Here is a 13964-nt window from a genome sequence, read left to right on the forward strand (position 1 = left end):
CAGTATAAAGCTCTGTGGGCTTGTGTTGACCTGTCCATGTGTGTGAGTGATTCTTGCATCACCCCGTATACATAGAAGGGTGCAAAATGGCCTTAAGTGCCGACACACCCATAGATTTTAAATCAATCAATCAATTTCATCTTGTCTTCAGGATAAGAAAATATGGCAGAAAACTGAAGTAAAATAAATCAATCAATCAAATCTTACACCCTCAAGTATGCTAGAGATATTCACCAGTAATTGTATTTAGCGGTGGCTCAGTCGGTAACACATCTGACTACCATGCTAAAGGTCCCAGGTTCGATCCCTGGCCGGTTGAGATCCGGGAACTTTTCTAACCTTGGAAGCGGCCCCAGCGCCGACCCAGCGTCGAATGACATTGGGGTAAAGGCAGTCAGGGGCGTGATGCTGATCACATCACCCCCACTCATGACTGGATCAAGAAAGTGTGGGGCTTCCCCCCCACACCCCCTATAGACCTTCATGGTGTGGTGATAAGCACAGGGGAGCACTTTACCTTTAGCTTTTTAATTGTATTTAGGAGGGGGGTGGTTTCCATTGATATTTACCCCAAATGGCTAAAAAACAAGCTCGCCATGCTGATATTTCCTTGCATTCATAACAACTACTACTATATCCATCAGAACTGTGATAGGAACTTGGAAGGTAGGAGTTTATTTTATTTTTTAAAATATTTTTGAATGTTCCATTTTTTATAATCGTGGAATGTAATGCTTTTACAATTGAGCAAAGTTAATCGTACTTTATATGCATGGTTACCTTGATATATTGTTGGTCATTCTTGAATCATTGTCATTCTCAGGGTTGCTACGCGTCTGGGAAACCTGGAAAACAGGGAAATGTCAGGGAATTTTGCTGATTGTCTGGAATTTATGTGCATTTTGGAGTCTGCAAGAGAAAAAGTTGCAAAATGAACAAACAGTTCACTTCCATTTCTGAATTCAGTTCTTGTGATTCCACTCCAAAAAAAAATTCAGTTTAGAAATTTGTTTCTTTTGTTTTTATGGTTCTCAGTCTTGTGCAAAATTATGGTTCCTTCGAATTTCTGTAATAAATTTTCTCTTTTATAATACTAGATATTAGAAAGAATATCAAAGTAAAACTTGCAGTCCAGGTATCTGATTGATAACTAAAGTACCTTGACAACATGATCATAATTATTGAAAAGTTTGCTGAAGATGAGGTTATCGTCTATTATTTTATAGATCTTAGTCTTGTTGGCATTTCCTATAAAATTCCTATATGCAACAAAAATTTCTCCAGGTGCCGTGTAATGTAAGCAAAAAAGCAGCATTTTGTACGACACTATAAATCTGCCAGAAAATGAAAAATTATGTATGGTTTATGAACTTTTTCTGTTGTTTTTATATTGTGGAGATCTGTTATGGTGAAATATTGTACCTCTGTTACCTTAGCTTGAAGGATAGATGCACGTGATTGTAGCACAGCACCCAATACATATAATGCCGATTTGTAATTGATACCATTGTAATTTTATATTTTATTCTTCAAAAATTTCACGTGTTCTTGTGTGTGTAGAATGATATTTGCTTAAAAAAAAAAATAAATGTGAAAGTGAATATTCAAAATTATTAATGGATTTATATATTTAATTGAAATTACAAGGTTCAAAAAGCTGGCCCTCGTGCCGGAGTGGTTAGTACACTGCGCTATGAAGCCAGGGGTCCCGGTTTCGAATCCTGGCATGGGCATGGATGTTTTGTGTGTGTCCATTCATCAATTTCATCATATCATCACTCATCCCCATCTTTGCAAATTAGCCAAAAGTGGCACAAGAAGCGAAGTAAATAAGGCAAAACAAACAAACAAATCAATGTTCAAAAGCAAAAATCATGATGATAAACATGTCTGGAAAAATTTCATCTTTGGACTGGAAAACCTGGAAATGTCAGGGAATTTCATAATCAAAAAATTGTAGCAACCCTGATTCTGTGAATTTTTACTAACATTTCTACGGATTTGAAAAGCCTCAAAGAATTACCAAAAAAAATACCTTTCCAATAATCTGTGAGTATTATATTGTATTAGCACATACAATGTTTATAGTTATTCAGTGTTATTTAAGAAATGTTACTTCATCATTGAATTTTTGATATTTCACCTTCACAAACTAGATATATTTAAATATTTTTAGGCTTAGTTTGTTTTGGTACGAAGATTGTGTTTTCAATTCATATTTTAATGTGGGGTGTAAGCAGTGTTCTTTAGTGAAGATCACTGAAATATCAACCTCTCTTCCGTGCAGTGCACCCTGGAAACTGCAGTGCAGGCTAACGAGGCTCTGGTGACTGAAACTAAAGCCAAGATAATCCTCTGTGGCACATCATTGTGTAATGTTCAAATTATTCACCCATGTAGTTGTCTTAGTTTCACATACCCTTGAAAGAAGTAACAATTACAAGTCTCACGTGTGTGATCCTGTCCTATTTCATTCTCAAGGCATAATCAAGGGGTCCCGAGTTCGATACCCAGTGGAGGCACAAGTGGTTCAGATCTGACTTTAAACTGTAGGTCCAGTCCCAATTAGCCTTACTGTGCATAAAGTGGACTTAAAACAACAAATCAATCATCATTCTAAAGAATTTGAAGGATCAATATTGTGCTTAAATGCCTGAAAAATATTTTCTTGGTACTGTTGACTGAAATGTACATTGTGGTGCATACATGTAGATAAAGGTTGTGTACCATGTTGTTCTGCAGTTCAAGGGGGTAACTTCGGAATGCACCCAAATATCAACGTCATTCACCCTGGCAAACTGCATTAGTGCAGGCTAACAAGGCTGTGGCATCTGGACTCGCAGCAAGTTTAATCCTCTGTGGGATTGTGTTGTTCTGTATATTGTCCTAACATGCGCTGAATGTCCCTTTACAGCTTCAGATTTCATAAAAGGTATGGAGAATTTAGTCCTGAGAAGGACGTGTCATCGTCTGTAAGGGATAACCCTTCCAGAAGACACCCAAATGCCAAACTCCCTTTCACTTAGTGCACCCTGGACTGCATTTTGCAGACTAACGAGGCTCTGGTGGCTGGACCTTCAGCCAGTATAATCTTCGTAGCACTGTGTGTGTTGTCTTGTGTTTTGTCTTTATATGTGCTGAGTGCCTCTTTACAGCCTCAGCTGTTAACACATTGGGGTCTCACGACGGGCATAGCCCGCAGTGCACTTAAAGTCAATGTGGACGAACGACAGGCATAGCCCATCCTGCGGTATGCAATCGCTTTGCCGATTGAACGACGGGCCATGCTCGTACTTCGTCTCGTGCGCGTGTTCATTCAAGCCCCTCTGTTGTAATTCCGACCGCTAGGTGACTCGTGTGCTATTTTTATCTCACACCTGCGACTCTTTGTTGTCGGGTTGATGTACTGTTCATTGTTTAGAATGGCGTCGTTAGATCCAGACGGCATAGAAGATTCTGCATCAGAGTTTGAAGTTAGCGACGATTTTGATGATGCAGATGAATTTGAAGATGTGGAAGGTAGGTTATATTCGTAATAATTATTGTCAATGATATAAACAGTATTGCAAACTCTAGTATTTTATGAATGAAATGAGAAGAGGTAATTTTTTTGGTCTATTCATCTTGCCTCTTCCTTGATTCTCCAACATGCACTGATGTATTTTTAGTTTTTCCATTTATTATTTTGTATAGTGTATGTAAAAAAAAAAAGTCTTGTAGCCTGGGGCTCTGGCATCTGTTTTAACAGCCAGCATAAACCTCTGCAGGACTGATATGTTGTCCTGTGTTTTGTCCTTATGAGTGCTGAGTGCCCCTTTACAGCCTGTGTTTAACCCAGGTAAGAATGTTTTAGTCCTCAGCCACGTTTTTACATTTCCGTTCAAATTTTAGTTTTGGTAAGGGACTGGGCTCTGTATAATGTGATTGGTGAAAGTACTGACTCACCCACAATTTTCAAATCAATCAATATAAATGTGCACAGGGAGAAACGCACACTTACATGAAAAGCCTAAATTATAAGACACACACAGCAAGAAACAAAACTTACTTGAAAATTCTAACTTACACAAAACATACACTGAAGAAAACACACACGAAAACCTAACTGTAAAACATGTCCAGAAAATACACACACTTAATTGAATAGCCTAACTTATAAAACGCCTGAAAATACTAATATATAAAAGATACACAGGAAAAAAGACCTACATGAAAACCCCACTTATTAAGCACAGACAAAAACAACCAAGATGATAGTATATAAAAGATAACTCATCCTACAATATATGCATTAAAAATATCACTAGGAATACAAAATTGTAACTAGTCAATAATACAGCATGCCCGAAAAGTAACTGTGCAGTGGAAATGTTGAAGTGAATTTGAAGTTGTACTTATGGCAGTGCAGTTTTCTCTACAGGAGATGCTGAAAATGCCCTCCTTCAACTTGAAGATATGTGTCTGCACACAATGCTGCAAATTGTTACATTTCATGGAGGGTTGCTGGAGTTATGTGTTCAATGCGCTGCTCTCTGCAGCTCCGCCAGTGTGTGAGGATTGTTTTCGTATACGGTACCTGTCTCTTGAGAGAGCCCCACATAAAGAAAATCCGGAGGAGTGAGGTCTGGAGACCTAGCAGGCCAGAGTCCATGGGAGATTATGCGATCATCAAAAAATTCTTCCAAAATAGGAGTAATGCCTCAGCCATGTGTGCAGTAGCCCCGTCCCGTCTTGTTGGAACCAACCCTCTTGAATCTCATGCTCATTGCGTTGAGCCACAAAGGGTTCCAGAATGTCAGTGCAATAACGTTCTGCATTGATGGTGTGGTTGAAGAAAATAGGCCCAATAACATGGTGTTGACTCAAGGCACACCATACTCCGATCATCTGATCATGTAGAGGCCTTCCACTTGTGGGGGTTTTCAGTGCTCCAGACACGGGTGTTCTGACTGTTCACCTATCCTGAAAGATGGAACCATGCCTCATCAGTAAAGAAGGTTGCATCAAGGATGTCCTCACTTGCATCACAAATGGGGTGTAAGGGTGACCTTCCACGTAGTACACCCTGGACTGCATTTTGCAGATGAACAACATTCTGGCGACTGGCCTTATGGCCAGTATGATGCTGTGTTTTGTCATTGTGTGCCGAGTACCTTTTGACAGCCTCAGCTTTTAATCAGTCAGAATTTTTTTAATATTTTAGTTTCGACACGGCATTACAGTTATGGTAAGGGGCTGGATCCCGTATCATGTGATGGGTGGAGTTTCAAGATTTTGCACAGAATGCCGTGCACTGTGCTCTTTGTTTGGTGTAAGGGGCTATCTTCGACATAGGCACCCAAAAGTCAACCTCACTTCCACATAGTACACTCTGGACTACATTTTGCAGATAAACGAGGCTCTGGCAACTGGTACTATGGCCAGTATAATTTTGTGTGTATTGTCCTGTTTTTTGTCCTTATGTGTGCTGAGTTCTCGTTTACAGCCTCAGCTTTTAACAGAAGTCAGAATATTTTGAGATTTTTAGTTATGCAACGTTAGAGTTGTTGTTTGCATTGGTAAGGGGCTGGCCCCCGTATAATGTGACTGGTTGAAAATAGCCTAAGTGCTGACGCACCCAAAATTTTAATTTCAAATTCAAACTGTGCTCTTCACCACATTAGCCTAATGCGATAACACTGATCGGCAAATTGGAACTTTTTTCCCTCCCTGGCAAAATTTAAAGTGATTCTTATAGATTTTGAGGTCCTGATTCAGAATCTAAAAACAGTTATTCTTCATCACCCACTAGTTCTGAAATGTTTCACTTTCAAAATTTACAAAATTTCCAATGTGTTCAGTAAGAGTCGAATATGACAAATAGATGGTACTGTACTAAAAATAGGAAAAAGAGGAAATGAGTAAACGTTTTGGGCTTGAAACTCTTAATTTTATAAGTGGACAGACCATACATTACGGCATTTAATTTTCAATGCAAAATTTACATGTAAAATATCAAATATTTCATACAGTTAATAGCGTGAAAATTTTACATATTCATACTCAAAGGTCCAGAGTAAATTTCTTCACATCTAGATATGAAAAACTAAATATGCTGACCAAGGCAGTAATTTATTTTATTAAAAAACATAAACTAACGTAACGTTTCAACCTTCTAGCAAGGTCTTCTTCAGACTCTGTATCAAGTACAAAAGTAACCAGATACAACAAGAAGGGTAATATATATACACAAACATTACTCCCTCCAACCTATTTAGAAAGTTGTTTGGAACTTTCTAGCAGATAACTTTCACTTTCCAACTTAACTTTCACCTAAAAGGCTAAACACTTCCATATAGAATGTGGTTGGACTTTTTAATCTCACGCTCTTTTCCCTTCATTTTTCTTCCTTCTCCTCTCCTCCTTTTCTCTTGTCCTTTCCACTCTTTCCAACATCTTCTTCCATTCCTTGTTTAACTTCAGTCCCCCATTCCAGTTCATTGTGTCTTCTTCGCCTTTCTTCTCTATTTCCTTGGCTTCCTTCCATTTTCTCACTAGCATTCTCTTCTCCCTTCCTATCTGCTTAGCCTCATCCCACTCTATGTCATGTCCTGTTTCTCTCGTGTGTTTAAATATTGCATTTCTCTCTCTCTTAAGTCGTACATCATCACACACCAAGTTGGAAAGTGAAAGTCATCTGCTAGAAAGTTCCAAACAACTTTCTAAATAGGTTGGAGGGAGTAATGTTTGTATATATATATTACCCTTCTTGTTGTATCTGGTTTCTTTTGTACTTGATACAGAGTCTGAAGAAGACCTTGCTAGAAGGTTGAAACGTTACGTTAGTTTATGTTTTTTAATAAAATAAATTACTGCCTTGGTCAGCATATTTAGTTTTTCATAATCATGGAAACAAGGCTTAATAGAGTTATAATTGGACATCTAGATACATTAAAAGAACATAAAAGTGGCACAAAATGTAAGGTAAAAAAGTGTAACATTTGCAAAAAGTGTAACATTTTCACAATCTGCACCCCCTCCATGTAGGACTGCCTTGACGGGGCGAGGGGGCTTAGTAGGGAGGCCAATTTCATCTCATCATTTCACCCATTCTTCATATCCATATCTCACGTTTTTCACCATTCCATCACGTCATTCATCGCCATATCTTTAACCTCCCTCTAAGAAACTAAGTTAGGGAGGTCATTTTCATCTCATCATTTCACTCATTCTTCACATCCATATCTCACGTTTTCACCATTCCTTCACGTCATTCATCTCCATATCTTTGACCTCCCTATAACTAAGGGTCCTGCTAGGGGAGACAACCTCGAAAAAAAACCCTATCCCAAGGTGTGAGTTGCACGTGCCGATGGGACAGTGTTGGCTGCAGGGGTAGGTGCAGTCGCGAACGTGGCCTCGGGGATTTCGGTTTGGTCCTCGAGTAGCCTCCATTTTTGGGGGTAGGCCTTCCTCGGCATAGAGGGCATGTCGAGGCGACAATTTATGGACCCTCCACTTAAAATAAATTTTGTATATGGGTACAAAAAACAACTCAAACGGGGGGAAACCCCCAAAACGAGCGCGGCCTTCAAGCCCGCTCCAATTAGTGGAAAAGACAAGTAACGTGCCACGTTACCTTGTTGTCAGTATTGTTGAGAAGACCGATAGTAACGATGTTTCTGCAACAACAAAGAAACACGGAGCTGCTACATTGAAGGACTTGTCACCATTCCTTATCAAGAAACAGCTAGACTACGCCGCTGGTTCCGATGTTCCAGAAATAAAGAAGCTGAGAAACGGGAGTCTACTTATCCAGACCAGCACAGATCGCCAGACCAACAACCTTTTAAAGTTACGATCTTTGGGCCATTTCACTGTTAATGTTGAACCCCATCGTCAACTTAACAGTAGTAAAGGTGTGATTCGCCACTGGGATCTGCTAAATGCTGAGGAGGAAGAGATCCTTGAAGCACTCTCAGACCAACATGTCACCGCAGTGCAGCGAATCAAGACGCGAAAATCCGGAGAACTTGTGTCAACTGCTTCTATTATATTAACGTTCCAAACGACCACTCTCCCAGATATTGTACGGGCTGGATATTTGAGACTAAAAGTCCGACCATACATCCCTAACCCGATGCGATGTTTCAAATGCCAGCACTTTGGGCACACTCAGCCTTCCTGCAAGGCCACTACCGCCCTTTGTGGTAAGTGTAGTCTGCCTGATCATGGGACCGAACCTTGTTCTTCAGGTCCCAAATGCATTAATTGCCAAGGCGAGCACCCAGTCTGGCATCGTGACTGCTCCTCTTTCCAACAAGAGAAGAAAATCAGAGAGTTGGTCGTCACAGAGAAAATCTCTGCTGGCGAAGCAAAACAACGTCTCCGGGAAAGTATACGCACCACTTTACCTGTGCCATTCGCTACAGTTGCTGCAGCTGCTCTTACCCGCCGCAGTGTGGGTGTACAAACCAGCGACGTGTCAACTCAAACACCAACGATTCCCGTAGTAGCCCGCCCTGCTTCGAGGAAACCAGCAACTACTCCTCGCTCCACAGAGAGGAAGTTCAAGCAGGTGCATACAAGGGAATATTTTCTGAAGTCTACTAGCTCTCCAGTCAAGGTGGCAGCCACCACCCTGAAACTTAAGGTGCAGCTGAAGGCTGCCCGGCGGGCGCTCAAAGCACCCGCCCCCACTCCCCCTTCTTCATCCCCTTCGCCCTCTGTGTCCTTACCCGAGGACATGATACAGGACGATGCCGCGGATGAAGAATTTATCAAGGTGACAGGGCCTAGAAATAAAGTACGCCTTAAAAGGTAACAACCATACCTCCAGCTATGGCTTATTGTCTCCAATGGAACCTTAACGGTTTCCGTACACATCTCGAGGAACTGCAAATTCTAATATCTGAATTTGACCCTGCCATCATATGTCTCCAAGAGACACATTTTCGTCCAAATGAATCAGTGATTCTAAACGGATACACGCTTTACCGCACCGACAAGCTTCCTGAGGGTCGTCGTGCACACGGTGGTGTTGCAATCGGTGTTCGAGATAACATCCACTCAACACCAATCTTTCTCACCACCCCCCTCCAAGCTGTCGCCGTGCGGGTCCATCTACCACAGCCAATATCCGTTTGCAATGTCTACATCACAAGGGAGGAGCGATTCTCTCTTGAGGACCTCCTTTGTATATTCGAACAACTTCCGTCTCCTGTAGTTCTTTTGGGCGATTTTAATTCCTACCATCGTTTGTGGGGCTCCGTTCGTACAGAGCCCCGGGGTCAAATTATAGATCAATTCCGTGATGCGTCAGGTTTAACGTTGCTGAATGATGGGACTCCCACATATTTCAGTCCTTCCTCAGGCACACACTCTGCGTTGGACTTGTCCTTCTGCAGTCCCAGTCTTGCTCCTACCACATCTTGGAGCGTTCACCCTGATCTCTGTGGGAGTGATCACTTCCCACTGCTTCTAACTTTCGAACATCTTCAGCACTCACGTGAACAACACCCTCACTGGCATCTCAGTTGGGCCGACTGGGGTGCCTTCGAGCGTGCAGTGGACATTGAAGTCGATCTAGCGTCGACTTTGCCAGCCATCGACGCCTTAGATATACTTGTGTCAAGAGTGCATGATGCTGCACGCACCTCCATTCCACATCCCAGTGGACCTGCGAGGCGACGCCCAGTCCCCTGGTGGACTGCGGAGATCAGTGCAGCCATCAAGGACCACAATCATGCCCTAGATCGATTCAATATGAACCACACTGCCGCAAACCTCGAGCAGTTCCGCATTAAGCGTGCCCGTGCCCGTCGGTTTATTCGAGCCAGTAAGAAGGCATGCTGGGTCCAATACGTGTCTTCTCTGACGAAGCAGGCTTCGTCGAAAGCCGTTTGGACCAAAGTACGTCGCATCCAGGGGGTGCATCTACTCCTCTGAGCGCTCTGGAGCACGATGGGACGTTGTACACAGATTCTGGAGACATAGCTAATATCTTGGCCACGCAGTTTTCTGATGCGTCTAGCTCTGAAAATTATGAACCACGTTTCCGCCGTGAGAAGGACCGTCAGGAACGACGCCCTCTAATTTTTCGAAGTCATAACACAGAGCCATACAACTCTCCATTCACTGAACGGGAGTTCGATCAGGCGCTTCGAGATTCTAAGAATACAGCTCCTGGAGTGGACAAGATCCACTATGAGATGCTTCGTCATCTGCCCATTGGAGCCAAACATTTCCTTTTGGCGGTATTCAACAGGCTTTGGTTGGAGGACTCTTTCCCCACTTCCTGGAAAGAAGCTATTATTGTTCCCATCCTGAAACCAGGTAAACAACGCACAGCAGCCTCGAGTTATAGGCCTATTGCCTTAACTAGCTGTGTGTGCAAGTTGATGGAACGCATGATCAACAAGCGTCTCACCTGGTTTTTGGAGGAAAACTCATTGATAAATAATTTTCAATGTGGTTTTCGCTCCAACCGTTCCACACTGGACCATCTGGTTCAGCTGGAAACACATATTCAGGATGCATTCCTCAACAAGGAACATTTAGTTGCAGTTTTCTTTGACCTCCAAAAAGCATATGACACAACGTGGCGCTTTGGCATCCTAAAGCAGCTCGATTCTTGGGGCGTGCGTGGCCATATGGCGTACTTTATTGAAAATTTTTTATCAGTTCGCTTTTTCCGCGTACGTGTTGGGAACTCCTTTTCGGATCTTCACGAACAAGAGAACGGTGTCCCGCAGGGCAGCGTACTTAGTGTGACTCTGTTTGCCATAGCAGTAAACAGTGTTATGGCAAACATTCTTTCCCCTGTACATGGCCTCCTCTATGTCGACGACCTCACGAACTTTTGTCGCTCGCGGAATCTCGCGTCAGCTTCTCGTCAACTCCAACTGACGATAAACCGTTTGGTTGAGTGGTCCTCCCAAACAGGTTTTACCTTCTCATCCGAGAAATCCGTGTGTGTTCACTTTTGTCGTCAGCGTACATGTCATTTAGATCCTGACCTGTACATGGGGAAGTCTCCCCTGTGCTTCGTGAATGAGGTCCGCTTCCTGGGCCTCATTTTCGATAAGAAATTAACATGGCTACCTCACCTTCGCCAGTTAAAGTTCTCTTGTCTTCGAGTTCTCAACATTTTACGCGTTTTATCTCATACTTCTTGGGGTGCTGATAGGACGGTATTGCTTCGCCTATACCGTGCACTCATCAGGTCGAAGCTAGATTATGGATGTGTTGTGTATCCTTCTGCTCGCCCATCTAGACTTTGCATCCTAGACACCGTCCACCATGCTGGTATACGTGTGTGCACTGGTGCCTTTCGGACCAGTCCAGTCGCCAGTTTGTATGTAGACGCATCTGAGCCGTCGCTGTCTCTGCGAAGACAGCAGCTGGTAGTTAACTACTTCCTCCATCTTCGCTCGATGCCTTCACATCCTTCATTCCACACCATCTGAGACGAGGGTAGGCTGGCAAGGTATCGGCTCCACCCTAGTGTCACTAGACCATTTGGTGTTCGTGCAGATGAGATCCTGTCAGCACTTGGTGTTGACAGTGATGTTCCTGGCGTCTCTCCACTCATTTCGCCTCTCCCTACCTGGGAGTTTCCTGCACCTTCTATCGATTTTTCTCTGACTGCTCTTCCAAAGTCAGAGACACCAATGGTTGTATACCAGCAACGGTTTTTAGAACTTCGTGCGAAGCACCCCAATTTTAATGTGTTTTACACGGATGGGTCCAGGACATTCGAATCAGTTGGTTGCGCCTTCGTCCTAGACTCTCAAAGCTCCATTTACTTGCTACATCCTGCCTGTTCCATCTATACGGCAGAGTTGTACGCCGTTCTAAAGGCACTGGACTTTGCAGACGTCAATGGTCTGAAGAAAGTCCTTGTGTGCTGTGATTCGACCAGCGTGTTGCAGTCTCTGGATTCGCCGTATTCCCGGCATCCAGTAGCGCAACGCATATTCAGACGGCTTGTGTCCTTATCTGCCAGCACAGATGTACACTTCTGTTGGGTCCCTAGCCACGTGGGCATCCAGGGGAACGAAGCAGCTGATGCTGCCGCCAAGTCTGCTGATGCAGATGGCAACGTTCTCGTCCACCTTTTGCCAGCTAGCGACCTGCAGAATGTGTTCCGTTCTCGCCTTCTTGACAGTTGGCAGACCGAGTGGGATGTGGAAACGGGGAACAAGCTGCACGCTGTTAAGCCCACCATAGGTGTTTGGCGTTCCTCGTCTCGTCCCTCTCGGCGAGAAGACGTTATTCTTACCCGCCTGCGTATAGGACACAGCCGTCTCACGCATGGTCACCTACTGCAAGGGCTGGACCCTCCGTTGTGTCGTACTTGTGATCTTGCTTACCTCCGGCAGACTTTTAACCTTTCCGGCTGTTTGTCATCCCTCTTGGATGATGACAGCAGTATTTTATCACAGCTGGTCTCTTCCACTGTCTGTAAGGAGGTTTTTAGTTTATTCTGACTTTTTAATGTGTTGTGTTTGTCTCGTGCAGGTCTTTTTACAACCTTGCACTTTTAGTTTTTCCCAAGGGGCTATCTACACCCCTTTTTTAAAATTAAGTCAGAATTTTAGATAAGGGGACATTTCCCCGTATACATAGAAGGGTGCGAAATGGCCTTAAGTGCCGACGCACCCAGAAATTTTAACTCAATTCAATTCAATTCACAATCTGCAGACATGCTTTATCCACACACGTAGGTTCGTAGAATGTTTTTTGTTGTCATCTTTTATTGTTCCTTTGGGGTCTCACGCATAAGAGTCCAATAGTAATCGGCTAACATGTTTCCATTCCATCTCCCACTGTATCGTTTTTCCACTTGGGCCACATCTTGGTGGAACCTCTCACCATGTTCGTCTGATACTGCGCCCATATTTTTACCAGAAAAAAATCTAAATGGGAATGCAAGAAATGCAGCTTCAGTGACATGTTGCATCCGAAACTGTAGTAAGAGGAAATCAGTTCTTCCCCTATTTCCACATAATTTTCAGACTTTTTATTTCGCAGAAAGTTCTTGCACACATTTTCAAAACCATCCCATCCCCTTCTCTCAGTGTCATTCAAAACTTGTCTGAAATTGGGATCCTGAAATAGCTGTCTTACTTGTGGACCAATTAAGATACCTTCCTTTATTTTAGCAGCACTTATGCATGGAAACTTTTCTTTCAGATAAAGAAACCCTTGTCCCTGTTTATCCATTGCCTTTACAAACAGTTTCATCAGGCCGAGCTTGACACGGAGAGGTGGTAACAAAGTTTTCGATTTCTCGACTAAAGCTAGCAGTGATACATTTTTCTCTCCTGGAATGTTTTCTTCATGAAGTGGCCATTCTTTTACAGTATGTCTGTCCTTTGCTCGGCTGTCCCATTCACAAATAAAACAGCAAAATTTTGTGTAACCCAGTCAGCAATGCAACAACTTTTAAGTCCGCACATATGTTCCACTGATGTTGTTGGTAACATATTTTGTGCAACATTCGTTCAAGGTTTGCATACGTCTCTTTCATGTGAAATGCATAAGCCAGTGGTATTGATGGCAACTTGTTCCCATTATGAACTAAAACAGCCTTCAAACTAACCTTTGATGAATCTATAAAAAGTATTCATTGATCAGAGTCATATTCGATCTCGAGTTCCTTCATCAATCCCCTAACACTGTTAGTATACACTAAGTCACCCTCCATTGAAAACCACTTTGCAATCGTTGATTCCCTCTTCCTGAAGTATGACACACTTACATCACTTTCCAAAAGGTTCCACTGTTGAAGTCTGTATCCAAGCAGTTGCGCCTTTGTTTTGGGTAAATCCAAGTCTCGAACTAGGTCGTTCATCTCAACTTGAGTAATGAAGTGCGGGATGTTGGTCATGTGTGGATAAAACTCATCATCTTCTTCTCTCATTCCAAAAAAATGCATCTCTTGCATCATCTTCCAGTTCTAAATCCACGGTGTATTTGTT

The sequence above is a fragment of the Lepisma saccharinum genome (assembly GCF_977018435.1).
Source record: "Lepisma saccharinum chromosome 12 unlocalized genomic scaffold, izLepSacc3.1 SUPER_12_unloc_1, whole genome shotgun sequence".
In the NCBI taxonomy this organism is placed as follows: domain Eukaryota; kingdom Metazoa; phylum Arthropoda; class Insecta; order Zygentoma; family Lepismatidae; genus Lepisma; species Lepisma saccharinum.